This window comes from Pleurodeles waltl, chromosome 3_1 (genome assembly GCF_031143425.1).
Source record: "Pleurodeles waltl isolate 20211129_DDA chromosome 3_1, aPleWal1.hap1.20221129, whole genome shotgun sequence".
NCBI lineage: Eukaryota > Metazoa > Chordata > Amphibia > Caudata > Salamandridae > Pleurodeles > Pleurodeles waltl.
In genome coordinates, this window is record NC_090440.1 from 1,680,146,995 (window position 1) to 1,680,173,779 (window position 26,785).

Sequence of the window (26,785 nt, forward strand, 5' to 3'; positions counted from 1 at the left end):
GGTTCAAATTTGATCAGACAGTATTAACAGCTGTTAAAATGACAAAATAATACTGCTACAGATTGTGCTGCCTTATGCCTCATGATTTGCCTGACACTGTCACATATTTTGTAAATCCTGCAACATAATATCTAGTGTTGTATAATTAGTGCTCCCGGGTATAGTACATACATAGAATGGTAATGAATGAGGTAGTGAAGTGGTTCTTAACCTTTTGATTTCTGTAGACCCCTACTTTATAACTACTGGAACTGGGGGGCACCCATTGAATCATTATTGGAATCCGGGAACGCCCCTACTGAGTTATTACTGAAAGCTGGGTACCCCAGCCTAAACCTTGTTGATGATTTGAACTGCAAAACAATACACACAAAACACAGAAACACGCATTCAAACACGTACATAAATAACACATTTTTAGGCTGAGCATAGCAGTGTGCAAGCACTGCTTTTCCGACGTGTTGGTATGTATCTGGGCTTTTAACCACACCCACCGCACATCATCACTATCACTCGTTCATGGACTTGCCTTTCAAAAATCCTTTGTTTCCATTGGTAACTGCTTTACGTTTGTCCCTCCTTAGGGCGGTTATGTTACCGCCTTTGCCATCGACCCTGTTACATGGATAATTGCACTTTTGCCAATAACTTTGATGCAAGCTAACTTATTTTTCCATTTGTTTTGCTCCTTCGCACTCACAGCGGCGCTTTGAATCGGCTCGCTTATGTCGACAGTTTTACTTTTTATTTTCAGTTTGTATGGCAAGAAAATTCCAGTTAGGAATTTACAATGCTAATAGCACTAACTCAAGCAAACATGAGTCCAATTGCACTGCAAATGCATGTTTAAAATTTGCAAACAAATATAAATGTAAGCATTTAAAAATGTAATTTTAATAAGAAGGTTAGAGCTTTCCTAAATTCAACTGAAGCCACACATCATCCATACTGTATTCTGTTTGCTGCACCTGCATTGCCGACATAAATCAATCTGAGGAAAGTAATTTAATTTTTATCCTCCAATTTCAAATTCCTTGACATTTACGGTACGGTTTAAAACTTTCAGTTGTAAATTTAACAGCTTTACTCATATACACTTTATTAATCTGTCAATATTATGTAATTTTCTAAGCAGTCACTGACCCCCTGAGGAGGCTTTGCGGACCTCCAGGGGTCCTCAGTTCCACATGCTGCGAACCAACGAGGTAGTGTATACCTTAAGAATAACAGTGGGATGGAAGAACAGTAGTAGGTAGGAGGGTAGTCTTTGAATAAGGTTAGTCCTCCATTAATTCAGTGGATAGTAGTATAGGTGAGGTGTACATGGTGCTAAGAAAGGGACGGAGGGGCGTCGACTGTTCCGTGCTTGGTAATGTGTAAATGAGATTGCCCTGTCATCTCTCCAGGATTCTGTCTGCCTCTCTACCACTGCTTCTCTGTTGCTTCTCCCTTTGCTATCAACATCCGATTACATCCCTTCATTTCTCTGACCTTTCCTAACCATCTGTCATTCGTTACTTTCCTGCTGCATTTTGTTTTCTCTTCTTCTGTCTTCCTATTATTCGTATGCATTCCTCTTCCTTCTTTAGCCCTTTATTCCTTTACTAAGAGATAGCTAGTTCTCCCTCACCACATGTATGTGGCCGAAACAACCAATTCTTTGGCATTCTAGTTCCTAAAGTATTGTCTTTATTCAGTTTAATGCAGCCATAGGCCGCACTACCTCCCTAGTGCGTGTCAGCCCCTCGCCGACTCTCAGGAGTATGTAAAAGCTCCTTTGCTGCTCTGCACTTCAAAGATTCCTTTGGTTAATTTTTACCTCTTGCACCTGGGAAAGAGCTCGCCAAGCAGCTTGAGTGTTTATTTCTTGTTTGCTGTTATGATGATTAGCATGCAGGGTGCGCTTTGCATTACAGCAAAGTGAAAGTAAAACATGCGGATAGGTTTGTTTTATTTTCACTCCATCAGCTCTCGAGGGGCATATTCCAGCCCCCAGTGCACTGACTGCTCTGGAAGAGGTATCATTTGGAAAGAGAGAATCTTCCTTTTCCAAACCTATCCTTGCCCAGTTGTTCCCTGCTTGGGGATCGTCATGGGAGAGCAATCCCCAAGCAGGGATCCACCACTAGGTCGCATGGGTAAGAGGCCACTTAGGTGAAGGATTATGCTCCCCCAACCTCTAAATATTTCATTTTTTCTAATGCCCAAACACTCCCAATCCCACCCCCAAAACCTCCCACCCCCTGGGGCAGCAAATGGAAGTGAATACCGCCGATCTGCCCCCATGGGAGGCAGAAAGTCCACTAGACACAGGGAACCTTTTTTTAAAATGTAGGGGTGGGGACCCCTACCCAAGATGAATGTGGTGATAGTCTTTTTGCCCACCCCGAGGGACAGATGGGGTGATTACCCTGAATATGCCCCGGGGAGGGGAGAGGGAAGCCCACTAGACACCAGAGAAATGTGCTTTAAAAAAATATAGGGGTCGGGCTGTCTAATGTGGTCATGGCCATTGCTCCACCCCAAATAAATGTTGCAACAGTCATTCTGCCCCCCGGTGGGGGTGATTACTCCCAATCTGAACTTCGTGGGATTTGGGGGGGTGAAGCGTGAATGCCCACCAGACACCAGAGAACATGTTTTATAAAAATATAGGAGTGGGGGCTGCCCACCATGGGCATTGTCATGCCCCCACCTGATTTAAATGTGGAGATAGTCTTTCTGACCCCCCCCCGGGGGTCGGATGGGCCTGATTACCCCCTATGTGCCCCCATCAGGACCGGAAAGACCAATAGACAAAAGGGAGTACATTAATGCAGCATTTTTTGGGGGGAAGGGGGTGTCCCTCTGCACCCAATAGACTTTCTGCACATCCCAAATCGGCTGGTGCATATGGGCTTTCACCCGAATCTGCCCCTTTCCCCCGTTGGGGCAGAAAGTCCACTAAACACCATGGACTTCAAAACGGAGCCTAAAGAAACAAAAGGAAGGGGTGGCTCACCATGGCATCAAGCCATACCCCTGCCCAGAAGGGACAGTTGTGTCTTCCTGTCCTCTTGAGGGCAGGTAGGTTGTTTGTCCCAATTGGGGAGGTTGCACGAAATATGCCCCCCAAAGGTGGGAGGTAGAAAGTCCAGCTGACAGGGGTTTTGCCTTTTGGGGCAAAAGAAAATGGTGTGAGTGTTGCAGTCTGGCACTGGCCATAGCTCTATCCCAAAAGGGACAAACCAAGTCTTTTTGCCCCCCCCCCCCTGCTCCCAATGGGCAGACAGGAGGTTTGCGCTCTATTTGCCCCTGGGGAGGAAGAAAGCCCACTCTATGGCAGGAAGACATTTTTAAAATAAAATAATGAGGTAGATTTGGTCCACCGTAGCCCTCACCCCTAAAGCGTGAACTAAAGAATCCTATCTCAAAAGCAAGTGAGAGGATATTTGGGGCCAGATGTAGCAAAGGGTTTTTCCCATTCTGTGTCAATGGGAAAGTGTGTTTGTACATATGGCCCTTGATTCTTTATTTTACATGTAGGCCAGAAGAATGTGACTAACCCCCATTATTGTCCCACTTGCAAAAGTAAATGGCTGCACTTTTTAGGCTTGGGTAGGTTGCCACCTGGAAAAAGCTACCAGCCCCAGACAGTTCTGAAAATTATATATCCGCCCACTGTAGTGTGCTTTGTGTGGAACCCACAACATTTTCTTGAAATGCATGATTTCAGGCAGAGTTTGTGGTTTGCAGGTAATAGTGAATAAGAACACCTCATGGAATCCATGCAAAGCACACTACCCTGGAATCCCCCGGTGGTCTAGTTTTCAAAACTGTCTGTGGTTTGTAGGTTTGCCTGAGTGGCACCGCACCACGCCACGCCACAGCATCAAATACTACAACTACCATTATTGTTTCTCTCTCAGTGTAGCACTTTAGGGCCTTTTGTGTCATGGTCTCTTGGTCCAACTATGCAAGAAGGGTACCGTTCTTATCGAGAGACATGCAGGAATTCAGGGTGGTTGTAAATTTGTTTCTCCCTAAAGGTTCCAGAACTTTCTGCCCAAAAAATGTGAGGAAAATTTATTTTTTTAAACCAAACTGTAACGTTTGCAGGAGCTTCTAGGTACAATTATCCAGGTCATGCACCTCTGAACTCCCCTGGTTGTCTACTTTTCGAAAATGTGTACGTTTGCTAGGCTTCCTTAGGTGGCGGCTGAGCTATGGGCAAAAAAACTTACAGCTACCCATGCTGCAAAAACAAGGTCCGTTTTTAGTGCAAAAATGTGATGTGTTTATGTTGCGTTTTGGCCCTTTCCTGTCACTGGCACTAGGCCTACCCACACAAGTGAGGTACCATTTTTATAGAGAGAACTCGGGTAATGCTGGGTGGAAGGAGGTTAGTGGCTCCCTGCAGATTCCAAAACTTTACATCACAGAAATGTGAGTAAAATATGTTTTTTTAGTCAACGTTTGAGGTTTGCAAAGGATTTCCTTGTAAAGAAATCTGGTGCGAGCCAAGCAAGTCACCCCACCCTGCATTTTTCCAGATGTCTAGTTTTCAAACAATGTACTGGTTTGATAGGTTTCCCTCGGTGCTGTCTGAGCTAGGGCCCAATATCCCCAGCTACCCATATTGGGAGAAAAAAAAGAGTGCATTTTCAGTGGAAAAATGTGGTATGTCCTTATTGCATTTTGGCTCGTTACTTGTTGTAGGCACTAGGCCTACCCATACAAGTGAGTTATCATTTTTATTGGAAGATATGTGGGAACATAAAACAGCAGAGCACTTGTTATGACCAATTGGATTTCGCTGCATCTGTGCATTCCAGCCAGTAAGCCAGTGTCTAAGAAAGAAGACATTTTGAAAAATGCCCTTTGCCGCACACGCTAGTATGGATACCCACAAATCCAGAGATGTACTAATAACCACTCGTCCTGAATTCCATATTTTGTGCCCATTTCAGATATACATAGGTTTCCTTGATTTTTCACTTTACAAATTTCACCACATGAATAGTTTTTTTACTCGGTATACAATGAAAAATAGTTGTACTGTGCAGCTCAGTTGTAGGTTCTGGGTGCCTAGGGTTCTTGGAGAACCTACAAACCCTATACATCCCCGTAACCAGAAGGGGCTTGTTGAAGTAATGGTATATTCCTTTTGTAAGTCGGCCTTCGTGACAAAAAGTTAAAGATAAAAACGTTGTCATAAATGGCCATTTTTTCCTACTTATTTTCAATATTTCTTTATCTCAGCAGTTAGTTCATTTGGGAAAACCTTGAGGGAAGAGTAGTCCCAGCTGTTAAGGGATCAAATCATTAGATACAAAACAGCAAATCACAGAATGCAATGAAAAACTACTGGCTGGATATCTTCCACATGCATTACCTGAGACAACTTAACATTTCTATCTAGCTCAGGCCCTCCTCTCCTGTCTAATCTAGCACAACATCCCTCTTACTCCTGGTCAGTCATGCCTTCTCACCCACTTTCCCTTATACCATCAAGAAGAGATTAATGGTGCCTTTAGTGGGGACTGGTACTCGGGAAGTAGTGCTGCATGTTCTCTAGTAGTGGAGGAGGCAACAGATAGAGTAATTATACTTCATTAAGGTACTGATGCCCGCAGCCTGGTAATACATTAGGAGGAATGTATCAAACTGGCAAACTGGACTGGTTCTCCGCGAGGCAGGGATACATAAAGATTGTTTTTCGAGCTCTTGTGCTTGTCAAGTGGCACTCAGGGAGACCAGCACATTTGACATTGAAGATCTGATGAGGCATGAAGGCTGATAATTGAAGAGCGGGACTGGGGAGGAGTCCGAGCAGAGACAGCATTGAATTAAAGTAGGAGCCAGTACTAGAGATGAGGCAATGCATAGCCTTGTAGAGTGGTTGCCACACTGAGGCTGGCAGTGGAGGACAAGTAGTGGTAGATTTATGGACAGGAAGAATGGTTGTAAAGGAAGAGTGGTATGTGGCAGAGCCTACTGAGGTTGGCATTGTGGAGACAAGTACTCATGGATATGTGGTGCGTATGGAAAAAAGAGTAGAGTGATTGATACTGGTGAAGGATGAGGAATTTAAAGATCATTTCCCACACTCCCCCACTCTTATCACTCACAAGACCATATACTTTGGTGCTTCCCTGCAATTCCAGGAAACACGTTCCCCATAGTGATAAAATAGCTCATTCGGTTTTACACATTTCAGCACTGCCACCTATTCAAAGCGTGTTTGCCTTTTGCCACTCCACTCACTCCCATGGAATGTTTTCTATAGTCCTTTCTCTCTGCCATTTACTTTACTATCCTTTGGTTCATTTTGGTTGTTCCCCTCTCTCAGCCTTTGGTTTCTACACTTACCTACTCATACCCTTGCCTGCACATTTATTCCTTATCCACTTACTCACGTATTTGGTTTCTTGCTAATCATCCCCTCACCAAACTACCAAATTACTTGTTTATTCCATACAGTCAATCCCTTAGTCATCCATCCATTTATTCAGTCATCTATCCATTTATTCAGTTGGTCATCCATGCATCTGCTAATCTGCCCATTTTGAACTCACTCGCTCGCTCATCCACTTATTCATCTACTTACTCTATCATCAGCCTGTGCACTCGCTCATCTATACACACTCATTTACTCATTCATATATAGATAGATACACAGAGGAAATCAGGAAAAGGGTTTGAAGTGGAAGTATTTATTTATTGTTTGATCAGATTAAAATATCCATCAACACATAAAAACATTATAATCTAGATCACATTTAATACTACAAGTAAGTGGGAGTATTTATCTTACTATATTTGGATGTTGTGGCTAAAACGATACCCCTCCGCTAGGGTGAGCTTCTGAACCCCTGTTTCTTTAGGTTTCTTTTTACAAGCGGATAAAATTAATAATAAATGTATTGTTAATTTTTAAACCAATAGGATACCTTTCTATGTTACCACTGCTTTGTTTATTGCTGGAAATTAACAAACCAATCAATATATTTTTCACATTATGCCTCTCTTTGCATCTGGCTGCAGCAATAGAAGTGACCTTCTTATGGCACGTCACTTCTAATGTTACTGATTTAGACATATTATCAAAGCAGTAAAAATGGAAGACTGGGTAGAGTTCTGTGTATTTCAGTTAGTCCTATTTCTTTTGGCAGTATTATTCTGATTACAGAAAGTGAAAAAAGCTAGTTTGTATCGTGCGTGATGTGCTGCATACACTCATCAGTCAATCCATGCACACTCACCTGTTAATTAACCCCTTGACTGCCTCTTGCCTTATATACACACAACTTTAAAAGTGTAGGCATCATTCTCTTATGATGCACAGGTGTCTGGAGCAGGGGACACAACTGCCTGGGTAAGTGCCCCTCCATTGTCTGCACCAGGTCTGCGAAAGAACTATAGAAAACGTTTCAGACAAGAAGGCATAAATACCCAATCCTTTCATACCCTAGAATTTAAGGGGGTATCTACGCTTGCCATTTATTCTTTCACATACTACCAATCAATTTTAGTATCCACATACCTCTATCTATCAATGTACCCAGCCACACTTCTCCACACATTGATTCATGCACCTATCATTTGAACCTTTCCATTGATTAATCCGCTCTCACTTGTGCATTTACACAAACGTCTGTGCAATCTAACCTGTATGAGCCTTTTTCTCCATTTGTTTTTAAGTGTGCATCAGGGATGTATGTGTGTTGACTATGTTTGTATTGATGCCTCTATTTCTGCAGGTCAGTGTAGATGGGGGCCTATGTGTTTTTGTGTTTGTAAGTGGTCGACCTGTCTATCTCTGTGCATGAACTTTTCCTGTTGAGTGTCTCCAGGCTCGTGCACTATAAACCAACAACACCTTTGGCTGCAAAATTTCTTATTCAATTTCCTTTTGCTTTTGTTATGCTGTTTTTTTACACCCACTACCACTTTTATACTCATTTTCCCCTTATACAACGTTGGTTTATTGCTCTACTTTTTTGTGCTTCTAGATTTAGCTTTAAGAATTTCACAATATGACAGAGCCTAATGAAGGGTATATACACATCGGGCTCAATAATAAAAGAGCTGTGGGTGTGATGGGATGAACTGTTAGTGTTGCACTTTTTGGAATTAATTTTTGCTTTTTAACTGCGTTCATTAGTTTGGCACTGATGGGACACATATCTGGTCTTCACAAAAATAATTTGTATCAAGACTGCCCAATGCCTGATGGAAAGAAAGTTCACTCAATGAATCTCTGCAGTCCCTCACATGTCCTATTGCAAAGATTTATTGCGTATTGCCCTTTCTTTTGTGCAAAGGGTTTTCAGAGCTAGACTGTGGATGAAAGTAATTAAGAATGTTAGTTAGAATACCCTCCTGTTCACAGTGTTGGGCACTGAACAAGCAATAATCCTTATGGGAGAAAATGTCTATTTGTCATAAGGATAATGTGACCTTATGTCTTTAATTTATATATATATATATATATATATATATATATATATATATATATATATATATATATATATTTTGCTCCTGCCCACCAAAGCATAGCATATGGGACACTGGGTCGGACCTATTCATCTATTGCAGCTTTTAGACCTATTGGCTTACCTACTGAGTGACTGCATTCTGCTCTTCTACAGTGTGCATATCTGCGCATGGATAAGTCCTCTGGTGTGCCAGGGGACAGTGAGGTATGGGAAATATTACACTGTTGCCTCTGAAATACAAATAACATCACCATAATGACAGTCTTCAAACTACTTTGCTGCTCCCTGGGACTGGGGCGGGGAATTGCTGTGAGCATTTACCAGCTGGGAGCATTTTCAAAGGTCCCACCACCTGGTAGCATTTTCCGATCTCCAGCAGGTTGGGAGCATTTTCAAAGCTCCAGCAGCTTGGGAGCAGAATTATGTTTGCTCCTGCATGGCGGGAGTTTTGAAATTCCCTACCCGCTTCAGTGCAGGCAGAGAAACTGCTGTCCTGGGGTTGGGCTCCTCCGGATACAACATGTGAGCAGGCCCTGAGGTTGAGGTCCCCAGTGCCTTTCATGGCTCGGTGGGGGGGGGGGGTGGCGAGCCACCCCTCCCTTTTAATTAGCTTAGCGGCACTGGGGGATGGGAACCCTGGGCCAAAGGTGGCATGACCCCGCCCCTTAAAACATAATTTGGGGTTTGGGTCTCCATGGCTGAAAACAGCTTGAGGAGGCTAAAAAATTTTTTACAAAATAAATAAATAAAATACTATGCGCCCTAGAGGATGGGGTCCCTTGGGCAGAAATCGCCCTGGGGGGGGTCATGAGTGCCCCTCTCCCAAAAATTAAAAGTATTATCTCACTGGGCCCAGGCCCACCCAGGAGGTGTTTAAAAAATAATGGAAGCGCAGGAGACCGGGCTTCTTCTTTTAAAAATAATTGCCACAGCTCATGCATATGTGTGTGTGTATATATATATATATATATATATATATATATACACACACATACACACACACACACACACACACACCACAGCTGCGATAATGCCTTGCTATTTACGGTTACGACATAGTTTCCAGTGGAAAGGCATTTTTGTTTTCTTGGTAACTTTGATGCTATTTGACAAACCTGTACAAAATTTTCCTAATACAAACTGCATGTAAATTGGGTTCCTCGTGGCAGTTTTTGTCCAGCTCTATCAAGTGGTATCTAAAATTGGGTGTGTGTCCCAAAAGTGACAATTCCCATTTTACCCCCCAAAGGACTCTGACAAAATAGCTGAATAGAATTACACTAAACTCGGCATACAATCAGAATGTTACCTAAGGAATCGCCTTTGCTTGTTTCCTGCAAATCCATTCAGTAGTTTTCAAGAAACTAGCGATTGAAAAGTGTTCCATTCTTGGCATGAAGAGGATACGTTACAGGAATGGTGATGGTTTTTTATTTTGCCTACTGCTTTGGTACCATTTAATAATACATTTCCAAGAAAGTTGGACAATGCTTTGCTTCCTCTTAGTATTTAGTGCAGATATGTTAATGGGGTATATTTAAAAGGAAGGAGGGGCAGAAAATTGTTAATTTGTGAATAACCCTGATTTAATTTGAGGAATCTCCAGTCATTGGCACACAGCATGTTCAATCGACTGTTGGTATTAAAAGTTACAGGTCCACCCAGGGGTGCCATAGTTAAAACAGGGAAAAACTGATTTCAGGTGTAATAGCTTTAGTGCTCTTAAGTAAATCTTCATGAAATTTGGCAGGCTGTTAGAATGTGGGGTAATCTCAGGTTTTATGGAGAATTGAGAAGGGGCAAAAACATGTATTTACTAATAACTTTAGTGTAGTTTTACAGATCTTCACAACACTTGGGAGCCACTTGCCATGTTTAGATTTCTCGTGATATTTTGAGTTTCATGCAACCCATGTGAGTTGTGGGTGGGGTGGGAGCACATAATGGGGTGATGAAAAAATAAACATTTCCCATTTTAACTCCAAATGAATCTTTCCTCTTTGCTACAAAAAGAAAATGGAGCACTGCAGGATATAACTACATAGCAGAGTTGACAAGATAATACAGTAATCAAAGGCAAATCATGTGGCATAACACATCCAATCTGTAGCAGTATTATTGAATTATTTTACCAATTCAACAACTATTAATATTACATGAACAATGTTGCACCTAATGAGTACTAGTTTTATACCTGAAAACAGCACCAGCAGCAAAACGTGAACCATTAACCTTTGCAAAGGATCATCCACTGCCTGGAACGAAGGGGCACTTTTGGATTAGTAACTTTGGATCCATTTGATCTCGAAACAAAATGTTTTGGGTGAATTTATGGATCTTATGTTGGATTATGTGGCAAATGCGTGACTACGCAAAAAGACAAAAAAAAAAAAAAACACCACACCCCTAGCATCATTTACTAACACCGACCCTGACTATACCTTTCCCACTATCAACGATACCTCATCCACCCAGCCTAGCCCGACACAAGATGCAACAAACCCTCACATAACCCAGTGCAAGTGAAAAGAAACTGAAGGATGGACTGAGAAATAGAAACAAGCCTTGGCAAAGCCAATAGACCGCACCTATGAGAGCTATTTTACATATGCTTGTAAGTTTGATGACGTCAAACCACGTCCGAACATCACCAGTGAGGAAAAATAAAACACCTGCCACATCCACTTCAGGTACCAAAACTGACGTCTCAAGCATAACTAGAGATTTAAGTGATAAACATGATACTGTCCCAGTTAAAACAGGACCATCTACTAGTATGACCTCTTCTTTTGTAGTAGAATTAGAACATTACATAAAAAGGACAAGACAGAATTGCAACAAACAGAACGTAAATACAAGAACACAAGACGAGGCAGGCGTAGTAGCAAAAACAGATCCAGAAGAAAGAATGGCAACCAGATCTGCATCCCACAACCACAGGAACTGAATGCACTGCCCACTATGGCATCTAATCTCAATGTTGTACATATACCCACAAAGTGTGTGTCAAATATTAATCTGTCCAATTATCTATAGTCTGGACTTCAGACCACTGTCTTGTGCAGGGGACTGGGCTTCTGTCCATCATCTATGCCAGACAGCTTAAATACATATAGATCTTTAAAAATGTGTACAACACTTAAAATTAAAGACATTTTTTGATGGAAAAACTACTTGTGCATTACCATCCATTCCATCGACGCCGGAATGTCAAAGATGGATCAAAGATGTACAAGACCTTCAGTTACTTCTTTCAGTATATTGTACAAGTGGAACACAGCTTTCCATGCTATAGTTATTGTCTGATTTGGGCATAGCATTACAGGATGTATACCTAATTTACTGCCTGAAAACATGATAGATGCTTTTTACAAAGCAGTCACACTAATTATACACATTAAAATTCAACAAGGGCTACAAACACAAGAGGGACAATCTAACTAAGAATGAACATGCACCACTCGGCACACTCTCTAATACACCTAACATCCTCATCAAGGAGGCTGACAAGGGGGATAACATAGTAGTGATGTAAGATACAAACTACAACAATGGAATTGACAGACAACTAGCTGACACTGGGCTATCAAACTCTCTAAGAACCAATTAAGAGATTATAAACAAAAACATTCAATCAAAAGTGACGTACTGGCGTGACCAGTGCTTAATTTGTGCTTGTTGTTTACGGTGCCGAGCACCGGCACTTATTTTTGCGGGCCGGCGCTTATTCTACTGCCTCAACCATTAGCTGCGAGCAAAAGACACATTTGGGAATGACGGAGGAAGAGAAAAACGAAAAAGCATCTCAATGGGAGAAAGCAGAAAGCTGCAAGCATGAGCTCAAGGGGCACAGAGTGGCTGTAAATGGATTAAAGAGGCCCGAGATGGCTTCAGGATTACGCTGCCTCAGTGTTCGCACATTTAACTGTAGCAGCCGCGTGTTTCAGAGGAGAGCTTTGAGCACTGGCACGTTTTTGTTTACAAATTAAGCACTGGGCGTGACCTATGTATTATTGCTGATATTGGGTTTAAATATATGTTTAATCCATCACCATGGGCATCATGTATCTATATACATCCTAAAACACATAAATCAGGAGACCTTCCACCAGGTAGACCCATTATCTCTGGCATTGGTTGCCCAATCAAACATATCTCAAAATACACAGACGTATTTTTACAGCCATTTGTACAAAACTTACCATCTTACATTGGGGATACTGAGGATTTACTCAATAAGCTAGAGGATATAGAGTGGGCGATAATTTTTAATTTCTCACACTAGATGTAAATTCGCTATACACATGCATTCCTTTGGACAAGGGCCTATCAGCTCTTGCATCTATCCTTTCTGTTAGGGATGCCAAATGTTTTGAACATACAGAGATGACCCTTGTCCTTACTAAATTGGTTCTAGAAAACAATATTTTCCTGCACAATGGCAACTGGTTTAGACAGGCCCAACATGTAGCTATGGCCTTTAAATTTTCAACCTCATACATGAACCTTTACATGGGTACATTTGAGAAACAAACATCTTTGGTCATCATGCCCACCAGAGAACTCTGAGCATATAAATGTACTGGGGGAGATACATAGATGACATTTTTGTTATCTGGACTGGGAACTCGACACAGCTCACAACACTCTTTTAACACCTCAATAACAATACACATAATCTAACATTTACATACCATGTCAGTTTGGTACAGATTGAATTTCTTGATGTCATCTTAAAAGTTGATTGGACTAAAATAGGAACCAGGCTTTACAGGAAACCTGCTGCCTGTAACTCTATAGGGCATGCAATCAGTGCACTTCCCAGTGCACAAATCAATACTTTTCCTCTGAGCCAAATGGCATGCCTAATAATTACACCTTTTTCTTGGCGACTTCCTGCTCACAACTTCCTATCTCCCTCTGTTCATGCTTATTGTGCAAACTTAGGTATTTCGTGGAGCTACTTGGAAATGTATTCTAGTCCTCACTTAAGATCTCCCACTGTGAATGATCACACAGTAGTTTTTCACTAGATCAGGTATATTATTAACCCAATCTTTGTCTTCCATCACGGGTCTCAAAAGTTTCTACGGCCATCTACACTTTATTTTATGAAGTTCGTCTTTGCATTTTTACATACTCTGACACATGAACACATGTTATTTACACATGATTTCACAGATACGAAAAACTCACTGTGTGACGAAACACAAGTCGCTTTTGTTCTATTATGAAACAAATGAAGATTGCAAAACTTGTCTTCAATAAACCGCACTATTGAAACATTTATACAAATCTTGACTCTATGGACTGAACGTTTTTCTGGACTTCTATTTGAGTGCTGTGGAATCATTGTTTGCTTTTGGTACATTAGGAATCCTTGGATTCAATGTGAATTTGCTCCCCTGGTAGTAGGGTGCTGGATACCTCTAGAGCACCAATCCAAAATATGTTTTCATAAGTTTCATAATTTTACTGTACCCACTTATACTTTAAGCATATAGAGGTTTGATTGTATACCACTACTACCTACTTGGAGCCATGCCATACAGCAATTCTGATACTTTGCAATGTGGCTTACACTCATTTTAACAAGTGCTGTGACTAAGCCAGGGCTGATGTGCTTTTTTTTTTTAAAGAAAAAAGTGCACTAGTGTTGCATGCACAATAGTGTTTTTTCTGATTATTCTTTTTACCCACACTGCTATACAGAAATCGCTACAAATCTGCCAAATTCGGCAATGCCTGTGCTGTAAAGAATTAACAAAAGGCAATGACAGAGCCAACAGTCTCAAAGACAAGACCTATTAGCTTTGACAATGCTTGTTTGGGCTTGGCATAACACGCCTGTGATTCTGGGAAAATCAGTCAATTCACCCAAAAAATGACATCTGGCAAAAAGTCCTATTAATCCACCCAAAAAATGACATCTGGACAAAAATTCTATTACAAATGGAAAGCAACATAGCCTATGTTTAGTGAAAATACACTTGGAAGCAGATAACCTTTGTTGTCATAATAAGCATCCATTTCAAAGAATAAAAAGGCTTCTTTGAATTGTGTGTGGAATAGTAAAACACAAACAGCAAGAGTTTCAACAAGGACAACAGGAAAGAATAAAAGTAGTGTCTCAATCACAGCACAATCAGCGGAAGATCAGCAACCAAGCTTAAGCCGACAGTACTTGTTCCAAGGTCCAACTGAAAGGAAAGGAAGTGAAGTCAGCAGGCGCTGGCCAATTACAATGCAGGAAATAAGAGTGACAATAAAGCCAACAAACGTTATGCAATGGGCAGTCAACCAGCCCCTTGTTGCATGCAATATCTCTTGCAGGTGAGAGCACGGGTTATCGCAAGCAAGACCCAAAAAGGGAAGGTGCAGAAATTCCGTGGCAGTAGAGACAGGGAGAAGTAACTTGAAGTACGTACAAGTTAGGCAGAACTCAAGAAGTACATTTAGTTTTTTATATTCCGGCATTTAGAGGTTTGCAATTTACATTATAAACTATAAGTGTCGGAATGGAAAGAAAAATAGAGACCGATGAGCTTCATATATCAATTTTAAATCTCGAAGGGAAGGGGAGAGGAGTGAGGGGCAGGAGAAATCGGAGCATGGTGGGTGGAAAAATATAGAGAAAAAGTAATCACCAATAAAATAAAAAATATAAGGACAGCCGGTAAAAAGGTGAGGAATAAGGAGACGTAAAGGGTTTTTGGTACTGGGAAAATGGAAGTGAGAGATACATGAAAATGAGGGAGAAAGTACGAAAAGGGGATTAACGTTATATGTCAACTACAGACTGGTTCCCCCTACACTCCGATGGTACTGCATCCCCTGAAAGAGAAAGCGCTAACCCAACGTTACCTCAGCACTCACCATAACGATGGTCAGTGAGGAGTCAGTCCCGATACCACGGCATGGTGTGAACGACAAGGTAGGAAAAGGGGCCGTTTGGAGGCCAAGTACTGCAGGGAATGGTAGGAGGTCCGGAACGCAAAACCCGCATCCCGTTAACAACGGTGCGGAAAGGGACAAGGCAGGGAGGCAGGTTAGGAGGGAGAGAGACCATGCACATGAAAGCTCGGGTAACACGATCAATAGGCAGCGAATGGTATGGCACAATTGGAAGGCAGGTAAGGGGTTTAGCACCGGCGATTAGGCTGCTACGGTCCCCCTGGTCGGCAATATACTGCAGATCTAGGAATAAGAGACAGCAGCAGGAGGGCGAAACAGCAAGAAAGGTAGAGGCAAGGCACTAGAGGTTAATGCTGTTTTCACAAAACAACTGTACGCACATCACTGCAGTGCCCTAGACCCGACAGAGAACGGGGTCGGTGGCTGGCACAGGCGCGCTACAGAAACATCTAGCTCCGGGTGCCACTCACCTTCTGCCCAAAACGACTCCCCGTTGCCAGGACCTCCACAACCCCATCTCCTGCAATGGGTAGCCCCTCCTGTGCCTCCCTCAATCCACAGCATCACTTCCGGCCGCACACTGGATCGCGCTCGACAGTAAAGAAGGACTACAATACGATTCAATAATGCTTTATTGGTATCACTAAATATACGAGTAATTCCATAATATGGTCGTGGGAATTCTATAAACAATACGTTTCAGAAGAGTACAGGTTTCTTCTTGTGTGGGCTTACTTATAGCAATTACTCAAATTCTTTTTAGTCTGGGAAGCGTGTTAGGTCTTTTTGAATGTTGTCTTTGGAGTCTTAGTAGTTGAGTTACCTTTATATTGTTGCTTAAAGAGATTTCACAAATGACCGCGTTTCCTCATTAAGGTTTTGTATTTTTAGTTAATCACTTAGCTTTCGAAAGTGTATTGCATTGTGATGTTTTGCATATAAGTTAGCCTCTTAACTCAGAAATCTTGGTGAAGGCAGGCGTTTAAGAGAGTGATCCCATAAGGTGAATAAAAAATGAATTATTTTTTGGAAGGGTGCTATAGGTGGGATTGCCACCTGTTTTTTTACCTTTGTGACCAGTATTTTGATGTACCAGCCGTACAAAAATTATGAAAATCACCTAAAGCCACTATTTTTTCCTCTTATAAGTACATACTAAAAACACTGAATACAAGAAGAGAACACTTCAAAATGTGTTCTAGTACTATCTTAATTAACCCTCACTAATAGTTAAAGACGGAAGAGCCCTATTGAAAATATTATAGGCAATTGTATATAATGCTGAATCATGGACCAGATGTACCTAGGGAGAGGTTTGGGGTTATCAACTAGTGAATTTTTGTGATTCACTATTTTTTGTAATCGCAAACACCCGTGAACGAAAGTGTGCTTTACATTTTATGCATTTTCAGTCGCAAAACATTCACACATACCACTGCGATTCGGTGTTAGGAAGGGACGCCTTAAACACGTCCTTCCTAGTACCAACTCGTAAATCAAATTTGCGATTTGGTAATAGGTTACCAAATTGCAAATAGAGCTTTGTACATTAAAAAATGCTTTTTTGCGATCGCAAACGCCTGATTCTGCGAATCGAGCAATTTGTGACCTCAAAAAAGCTGTGTACATCTGGCCCCGTGTTCTGGTCCACTGCAAATTCTTAAAACACAAACAAGGTAGCAACCCTAGTTATAGACTGAAAAGAGGTTGACTTCATTAGAATCATTGGAGGCATTTTGTTTGTTGAGTGAGTGAAAAGAGGGGGCTATCCACTAAATGCAGTTGAGTTAAAAGGTATACTATTGTAGATTATAATGGTGGTTACTACCCCCGAAGAGACCTAAGAGACCTTTGAAAATCAGTGTGAAATACCTTTAAAAATATCAGAATTAAAGCCTTCTATTTCCTTCACATTTTAGAGGTGGGGTAAGAAAGTGAGTTTCAACTTCTAAGGTCAATGTGGCATAGCTTACACGTGCTGCAATATGACAAGTTTTTTATGTGGTGTGCTAGAGAGGATTACTACATTGCCATTTTGTTCTAAAATTACCTTAGGACTCTATGTCATCCAGAATACCATCTTCCAGCCATGACTTTCAATGTACAAATCGTTGTTTTCAAGTAGCTTAAACCTATTTATTGAATATACATGAAGCAAAATTACAACACAGAAAAGCAGAGGAGTAGAAAATGGTTCCCAGAATGACATGGTGTCACCTTCTCTTATTTTACTAATAAAGGACAACTCAGAGAGCACACACGCATTGACCTAAAGTCTCACTCATTGCGAGTGAAGCTCACACATTTTGAGATTTGGTTCAAATACTATTCACAGGTGATGGGAGTAATGGCCTAAGACCCATGGCGTAGGACGTTCACCTCATAATGCCCAGTTCAGCTAGGCACTGCTGGCAGTGATGTGGTCTATTGTCTGTGCCAATGCGGGAGCCTCCCTCAAAGGATTAGGATGCTGGTGAAGGTTCTGTTGAGAGTAGTAGCATGGCAAGGAGAGGTTGTGGAATCCTCCATTATGGCGGCTGCGGCTGGAAGAGAATTTGACACCAGGTGCAGCACACGCTACTGAATCATTATCAACTAATGGTGCTTCTCCTGTGGTTACTCCAAAGATTGGGAATTAACTGATTTGAAGGCTGTTCCTATTTTGAGTACTATAAGAGGCATCTGACAGGGATTCTTGTAGACATTTACCACCCTGTCGTCTCCAGTCACTTTTTGTGAAGTTAGGACTTTGGTTGCAACGTTAGTGGACAGGATGTCCTTGCTATATCGTCTTGGCCGAATTTGATGGGAAACTGTCAAAAGGGTTGTGATTACGAATCTTTTAGTAGTCCTTAGCCCAGAGAAATTTTCTTAGAGATGTTTGTGACCTAAGAGTAGCTAGGCACAGGTTGAGGCTAGTCTTCATGTCCCTCAAACACTCTGCTCCTAGCATATGAATGGAGCTTATCACTTGCACACAAATATGAATGTATTATGTGGAACATAAGGGGTATAGCCAATACCAAAAAGATATACAGTTCAATATTATCTGAAGAGGTGCAGGGTCCAAATTGTTTTTCTACACAGAACACTGCTTATACACGAGGAGGGGAATGAAGTAAATGAGCATTGGCTTTCTCAATGCTTGGTTTATTATGTCATGATTTTTGCAAAACTTTGTGGTTGGGAAAGGTGTCGGGATCTAGTCAATCTAAAAAATAAATATTAGCTAAAAACAAAGATATTTTTTGGTATAAAAAAGTACACATTGTGTTAGTAGTCCTTGGGTTTGAAAGAAACTACTTTATGTGTGGATGTGCTCCTTGTGAAGGGTAGAGAAGCCGTCACTGTCAGTGAATGTAGCCAGTGGCTGAAGTAGACTAACCAATTATCTCATGCTGTAAACTCTAGTGGGCAGAAGAACAACGTGAATGATACAAGAAGAGACCAATGATTGCAGATGGCTGTCAAAAAGAATATTATTGATACAATTTTAGTTAAATGAAAAAGGTCTTAGCTAATGCCACACCTAAAAGTAGTTTTAGGGGTCAAATAGTCTTTACAAGTTATTTTTCACATTTAGGGGAACACTGCTATGGTTGAGACCTAGAGTCTCAAACCTACTGACAGGATATATGCGAAAAGGGAAGACCGATGTTTTTCATAGCTGGTGCCTGGATGGTCTTAAATAGTCTTTGGACCAGGTGAACAAAATACTTATTTTGCATTTCCCAAATAGCAACTCCTTAGAAATCGCTATTTAGGAAATGCAAAATGGTATGTACAAATATAGAGATTCCCTAATAGTGATTCCTACAATGTAGGAATCACTATTAGGAATATGCTGTTTAGATAATACCAAACTATCGTTCCTATGGGCCTAAAGTCCCACAGGTATGAATGGTTTGGCATTTCCTAATTTGCAATTTCTAATAGGAATTCGCAAATTAGGAAATGCTAAAGCAAGGGTGGCGTTCGGCCTAAGGCCCCCCCTTACTGCACCCCGAAAAAGGTGGTGCACATGTAAAGCCCACACATGCCCTAGGGGCATGTGTGTGCTTTATTGCACTTAAAAAAAAGCATTTTGGGCTGTTTTTTAAATAATTGAACATGGTTACCATCGACTTTTAGTCGATGGTAATTGCATTTCCTAAATGCTGATTTTGCATGTAGGAAATGCTTTGTTCATGTGCCAAGAAATCGCAAATAGGAAATCTCTATTTGCGATTCCCTAAAGGCCTTTGTACACAGGAAAAGGCTGTTTGGTATTTCCTAACTTGCCAAAATTGCAATTCGACCTGTTTAAAAAATGCACAAGGTCTTTGTACAACTGGCCCTTAGCTAGTGTCTCTGCTCCAAGCATATGCCAGTCTGTCTTTTTAGACATGTTATCAGGCCGGATTACACAATCTCGTGATGATGGATAGCTCCTCCATCTACATCTCCCTGTAATGAGAGCCGTAAGGGTACTGAGGGACTGGTGGAGTAATTGGGGGTTGGCATGAAATGTGACAAATACGTAACTCTACCACCAGGAAATATTCTCATGTTAATGGACGTGGGCAAAGGAAGATTTAAACAGTGGTGTAACGAAACTTGAGGGGGTGCCCTGCAAAGTACATGAAGAGGCCCCCTCACCCACCCAGCCAGGAGCTCTCAGGCAGGGGCCTGACGCCATGCACAGTGTACTGTGCTGGGGGGTCCCCTGGAATTCAGAGCACCCCCGCAACACGGGGACACAGGAGATATTGTTACGCCAGTGGATCTAAAGCCATAGTCCCCACGTGGTAGCTACAGGCTGAGGCTTTAGAGTGCTCTACATTTAAAGGTTGGATAGGGGGTGAAATTCAGAACTGTTCAATGAAAATACAGGCATAGGTGCTGAAACCCTGAAAGAAAAAGAAAGCTTTTAATGTAGTAAGTAGAAAGAGCAATGCCTTCTGATAGTGGTAACCTGGAAGACTTAATTGCAGCTACAAACAGGGGTGGTGCTGGGCCAAAAGTATTTGAGGGCCCCTGTTTGGAACAGATTTGAAATTGTGATTCAATTTCAGTTCTTTCATGCCCTCTTTGGCCAGCTCACTGACAGGCACACTCGTCCAAATTCTAAAGTTATTTACATCTAATATTCAGTGATAATTGAATGTGTTTTCAGTATTGTAACACAGCAGCAACTCTCTAATATTATTGCAATTAACCTCTTTGAACCCTCCCATTTCTCATTTGTGAGCTCCTTTTTTGATCTTAAAGAAAACATTTTTAAGGATGTTGCATGAAACATGAACACAACATTTCTCTGCAAAATGTCTGCAATAGACTCTCACACATCACCTAAATTAAACATATATTAAAGGAAACAGGTATTTCAAACAATCTGTTTAAGAGTTATTCAAGGTCATTAGGGCAAGACTTTCTACAGAACAGATCTTGAGCTATCAGTCCTCCAGAAAGACTGGGGCCCTGGGCCAGAGCCCACTTTGCCCATGCCTTAAAACGTTTCTGGCTACAGAGAAGTATGCCCAGCCTGTTGAGATGTCTGTACTATAGAGTGCATATGACTGAGATGCACACAGAAATAGACAGGACAAGGAAATTGTTTGATTGGCTGATTACACCATACAGTAGAGGATAGCACGTTGGAAAAAAGCGAAAGTTTCTAACCTAATATTCAAATCTATGTCAGTAATTAGATGGAGATTATGAGGACTAACTAGATAACGATACGAGTCGTCAGCTTTTCAAATAGTATCCCCAGCTCACAGAGAGAATCTCACAGCCACCCCCCACCCATCAATTAAAGAGATAGTGAAGGTTGTTACTGAGTGAACCACTGGGAAAACATCATATGACTATGGTCTAGCTGAATTTTATGTGACTTATAATGACGTGCTGTTGCCTAAAGTTGCAAACATATATGAGGTGGCAAAGCTAAGGGGCAAATTACCTTGCTCAACAAGAGAGGCAGTACTTTTCTTTTTGTCGAAGCCCAGGGGCGATGCAATGGATCAAGGTGCTTTTCACTCATTGTCTATGTTTATCATTAACTCTATGATGCTTACTAAGGTGACAACAAGCCGAATCTTCCATATTCTACCATTGTTGCTTCATCAGCACTGAAAAGGCTTTGTACCTGGTTGTGCACCTCACCAAACATTAGAATTCTCTTTCACATGATAGAGGCATTGCCTGCTTCTGACTCGGAATCCACAGTGGTATCCATTAATATGGAAACAACTTTTGACATAATAAGTGAGGCTTATTTATTTGCAGTATCGAGACATTATTGGCTTTGGGAAGGAAGTGAGAAGATGACTTTCCCTTTTATATTTGAATCCAGCATCAAGGGTGTGCATTAGCTACATGATTTTTGAACCTTCAGAGTAGGTAGGGTAACAACCTATGGGTGACTACTATCTTTGTTGCTTTTTTCCTCAGCAGTTATAATCTTTGCCAATGTCATTGGCTATAAAAAAAGAGATAGAGGAATGCAAAAAAGTAATGCGATTGAATCCACATCCCTATGCGTGGGTGGCTTATTGATGCATTTGAAGTACATGGAGATGGGACGGGGCCCATCTATTTTAGACTTAGAGGAGCTTGAGGAACTGTCAGACCTGAAGGTCAATTGGGTAGCGTGATATATATATATTCTTAATAATTGGGCCTGAGATGTGAGTGACATTTGGCATTTATCTAGACACTATTATGGAAACTTGACATATTTAGATACTTGGGGGTACAGGTATATGTATACGACTCTGGCATTATAGCAGTTAATATTGGTATCCCACATGCATCTGTCAGCAGCTGTGTCCCCAGGAAATCATTGCCATTGTTGTTGATAGGCAAAATAGCGTTGGCAAAAATGATGTTTCTGCAATGGCTATTGTATGATTTTGCCAACCAGCAAGTTTGATTGTAAGTTCAATCAAAGAGAAAGATGTCATCCTACTTGATTTGATTTGGAGCTCAGAAAGATATAGAGTGGCTTTGTGTAAGCCCCAACTTCCTTTTCTGAAGGCAGTCTGGGAGTTCCAGATTAGGAACTTTAATATACCACAGCCCAACTCCAGTAGGTCGTGAAATGTTCTTGGCCACATCTTCCCCTAAAGTTGATGTAGTGTATGCCACAGTACACATGTGGTCTTTTAGTCATGTAAGAGAGTCAGGTGGAGGGAGCATCTGGACTACTGAGAATGGCTGAATCTTGTTTGGCCAGATGCATGAAGAGAATGGGCTTGACAGCAACAAATGTTAATGGTTTCCTGATTCTAGGCTTGCCTGTTTCGGGATGCCACAGAGGACCCAGAAAGTGGTGGCTTCGACTTCTGCTTGAGTAGCTACAATGAGAGACTTACATGATGCAGGAGTAGTTAAAGTTAAACAGCCAACCCGAATGGATGCACAATGCATTCCAGTGAGGCAGTTATTGATCTATGCTAAAGTTGTTTGTGGAATAGGCAGATACTGGGGCAAGAAAGTTATGAACCTGTCCACACATGGATTATTGCACTATTGCTCACACTGGCGAAAGGGTAAATGTTGGTAACACAACTATGCCAGACACACTAGGGCTGACCAGGTGCAATTGTGATGATCTAAGGGAGAAATAGTTAAGAGATATTGGCAGGGAACATGAAGATACAGACTGAAAACGAATACACAGTTAGACACCCAACATTTCCAAGACTGCTCGACCTAAAGTACAGCAACTTACTTTTCGACCTAGGATGTCACTTACCCCCCGAAAAGAGTGGACTTATTGCAGGCATTTGCTTGCCTACAGTGTGGGAGGTCTTTTTTTGTATGATGTGGAAATAACCAAGTATGGCAGAGCAGTGGAAGAAAGTAACTGGAGTCCTCAAGAAGTGACAGAGAGGACAGTATGAAACAAAGCCAAGCATCCCTACTGATGCAAACCCTAAAAAAAGTAGGCTAGTTGCACATTTGTAGCTCTCAGTCTGCTGCTAACCAGAAGAGCTATTGTCAAAACCTGGAACTCAACTAGGGTTATAGACTTTTCCCAAAGGGAAGTGGTGAGATCGTCTCAGCTGGAAAGTACAGCACTATTTATAGAAAGGAAAAGAGGACTTAGAGATACAGCATTAGTTCAGGCGTTAAACACATTACTAATGAAATTTGAGAGTAAAGGGAAAGAGGATGAAGCATTATAAATGGTGGTGGGAAACAACATATGGACCTGTATAACCTATCATGAGAAACATTAATGTGACTGATGGTGGTGCCTCAGAGCTTGGGGCCCAATGTCAAAGAATGGACAAGAGGAAGTGAAATCAATAGGAAGGTATCCCTATTCCAGGCGGATATTCCACCTTATATCAAGTCATATTTCTGGTGCCACGAATGGGGGCATACGTTCTACTCTGACTGCCTTTGGGAACATACTATTGTATATGAATACAAATGAAGAAACAAAACGGGAACACACAGGACTTTAGCCAGTTAAATCCTGTGGACGAGATGGTCTTGTCCTCAGTACAGCCAGCCCTAATTATGCTGAGGAAGAGACCATCTCCTCCTTAGCTTTCAAGGGGTTAAGTTGTACCAGTTATAAAATATGTTTCTTTTCTTTCTATTGCTGAAATAAATTGATTCATAAGACAGCAGAATCCTATCTCACCAACTGAACATGTATCAAATGTAACCTTTGTACCAACTTTATAACATTGGCTCCATTACACTAGTACATCTGGCACACAATCCACAAAAGTCTCCGCAGTTAATGTAATAAACATGGTTTGAAAAAAAATCTTAAGCTGAGATGTAATGACATCACAGGAAGTGATAACACACAACGTTTGGCAACAATGTCAAAACTGGAAGTGATATCAGTGAAATTACAAAAATGTCTAAATAAATATAAAATAACACCAAATCCTCACTGAATTCAAAGATTCAAAGCTTAAAACAAATAGTGGAGCAATGTATTGTGTCCAAAGCAATTACTCCTTATAACTGGGAGAGCATGTTGTAGGGCTCCCCTTCTGATTAAATGGTTTCTAGGAGTCCTTACAGCTCACAGGAGCTTGTTTGAACACAGCAGAGCCTTCAACTGAGACACTTTTAGGGTTCATCTTTCTCACTAGATGTGACATTTAGTGTGATATGAGTGAGGGCTCAAGTTGACCTCAAAATGTTTGTGTCTCATTACAACGAGAGAGATTTGAGGACACTAGACTTGATGAGGAGGAACTGACCCAGACTTTTACATGCATCCCCTTTCAGAGCTCTGCTGTGCAAAGCTGTTTACGGAGCTGTAGATGATTCAGGAAAAAGATACCACCACATGGGGCAGAGTTGTTTGGAGAGGCAGCTTTGGCCACATCAGACTGCTGCTCCACTACTTTCGTAAACGATGCCTATAGATAATGATCTTTTGGTGCTCTTCTATTTTTTGTCATTTCACTAATATAATTTCCTGACAAAGGTTGTGTGGAGTCACGTCCCATAATTTCATAAGATATGCTAATTAGTTCTCACACAAGAATTTTTGAATATTGAGTGCGCCACGCAAGATTTCAAATTGTTAGAATAAGAACTAAACAGCATCTCAAATTACATCAAAACAATTGTCAACACATCACTTTTGATAACACTGACGTCACAGGAAGGGACATCCCCAAAAAATTGATGTCACACAGAGTGACAGTGAAATTGGTAAAACTAATTCACACAGTAAAGTGAGCTTGCTAAAAATGACCCCACAACATTAGTAAAATAGGTAAATTCCCAACATTTCCATACAGTATGTGCAGAGTATGTGTAACAATGACCTCAGGAAGTAAGTGCAATGAAGACTTCAGGGAGTATGTCTCTTAGCCCCAGGAAGTATGATGATTGAAGGCCACATGCTGTGTAAATGCCAATGGCCCCAGGCAGTATGCGCATCAAAGTTCCTAGACAGTATATGGATGGAATGGCTCCAGACAGTTTAAGCACTGTTGGCCCCAAACACTATTCCCCATATGTTTCAGAAAAAAAGAAAGGTTTATGCCCTTATTTCTTTCAAAGTCCCACAGCGCCCTGCTGCTGAGAAGCTTTAGGAGGTTTGTCACTCATGATAAATCATAATGTACAACTCTGTATATGGACCAGAACATAACATCACAGGATGATTCAGACACACAGATGTGCGACAGAAATTTAGGAATTTTGTAGAAGAACACTCCAAACACCTGATAGTGCGACAAGGCCATACTAAAATCAGACTGTCTACTAGATAATTGCACATAACAGTGGGTGGGTAATTTCCAGTTCCATGGCAGTAGCTGATGCGCTATTCTCCATTTCATTTTCTTCTGACTTGACCCTGTACCAACCAGATGTGACCTTATACTTGTGGAAAAGGTGGATTAGAGGGAACAGGCTAGTTAGAGGAATTGGCATGTTCGTAAATGAGTACCAGTCAGGGGTCATCACTTTTGTAACACTTCATATAAAATTAATTCTTCTTTTAACATAGACTATTTGAAGGACATTAGCATTCTCTGTGCCACAAAAATCTTGATGCTCATAAAGCATTTGACGATGTTCATTGTCACCACATGACGGAGTTACTACATCAGTTCCATCTAAGAACTAAGTTCAAGTATCAGCTGCGTTGACAACAAATGGCCTGATGTCGTAGGTTTGGCTGGTGTGTCAGGGGAGTAGACATGAGAAGGGCCTCTTTCACAATGCATTTTTACACTATTTTGATGTAAATTGATGTAGATTATACATGCAAACGAGGGCATAACTCCGAAGGGTACCTCATGTAATTTTGTTGTTTGCAAATTGTCAACTCCTTTTGGGACTGAGTAGCAATTCCGCCCCTGGGCGAGTGTTGTTTAAGGGACTCATGCTTCCCAATGAACTGTCAGGACTTTTTTCCTGTTTCCAGCAGGGTTTGCGATATTGTCGTGGTTCCCACAGGTTTAGCGATGCTTCCCGTGAGATTTCTACCTCTTGTGAGACTTGGTGGCCGTCATGGCTGTGGAATTTTTTATAAACCGTACCCAAGCCATCTGCAGTTGCTCAGTCTCAAAGCTAGCAGAGATCAAGCATAATTTTTCTGTGGAGATCAGTAGAATATCGAGTAAATTCAGTTTCAAGAACACAATAAACATACTGGGGTTAGTGTAGGAAGTTGGCTCTGTATGTGCTATTTCAAAGTAAGGAATAGCATGCACAGAGTCCAAGGGTTCCCCTTAGAGGTAAAATAGTGGTAAAAAGAGATAATACTAATGCTCTATTTTGTGGTAGTGTGGTCGAGCAGTAGGCTTATCCAAGGAGTAGTGTTAAGCATTTGTTGTACATACACATAGACAATAAATGAGGTACACACACTCAGAGACAAATCCAGCCAATAGGTTTTTGTATAGAAAAAT

The 26,785-nt window shown here is 41.3% G+C and overlaps 1 protein-coding gene across 3 annotated transcripts in view; it reads right to left on the bottom strand.

Moving 5' to 3' along the window:
• The window catches only part of SESTD1 (SEC14 and spectrin domain containing 1), a 355,047-nt gene extending 339,074 nt beyond the window's left edge, over positions 1–15,973 (bottom strand). For all 3 annotated transcript variants that reach the window (XM_069225441.1, XM_069225439.1, XM_069225440.1), the window contains exon 1: positions 15,866–15,973. The gene's annotated coding sequence lies outside the window, so the exon portion shown is untranslated. The remainder of the gene's footprint in view (positions 1–15,865) is intronic.
• Positions 15,974–26,785: the final 10,812 nt, after the last annotated feature.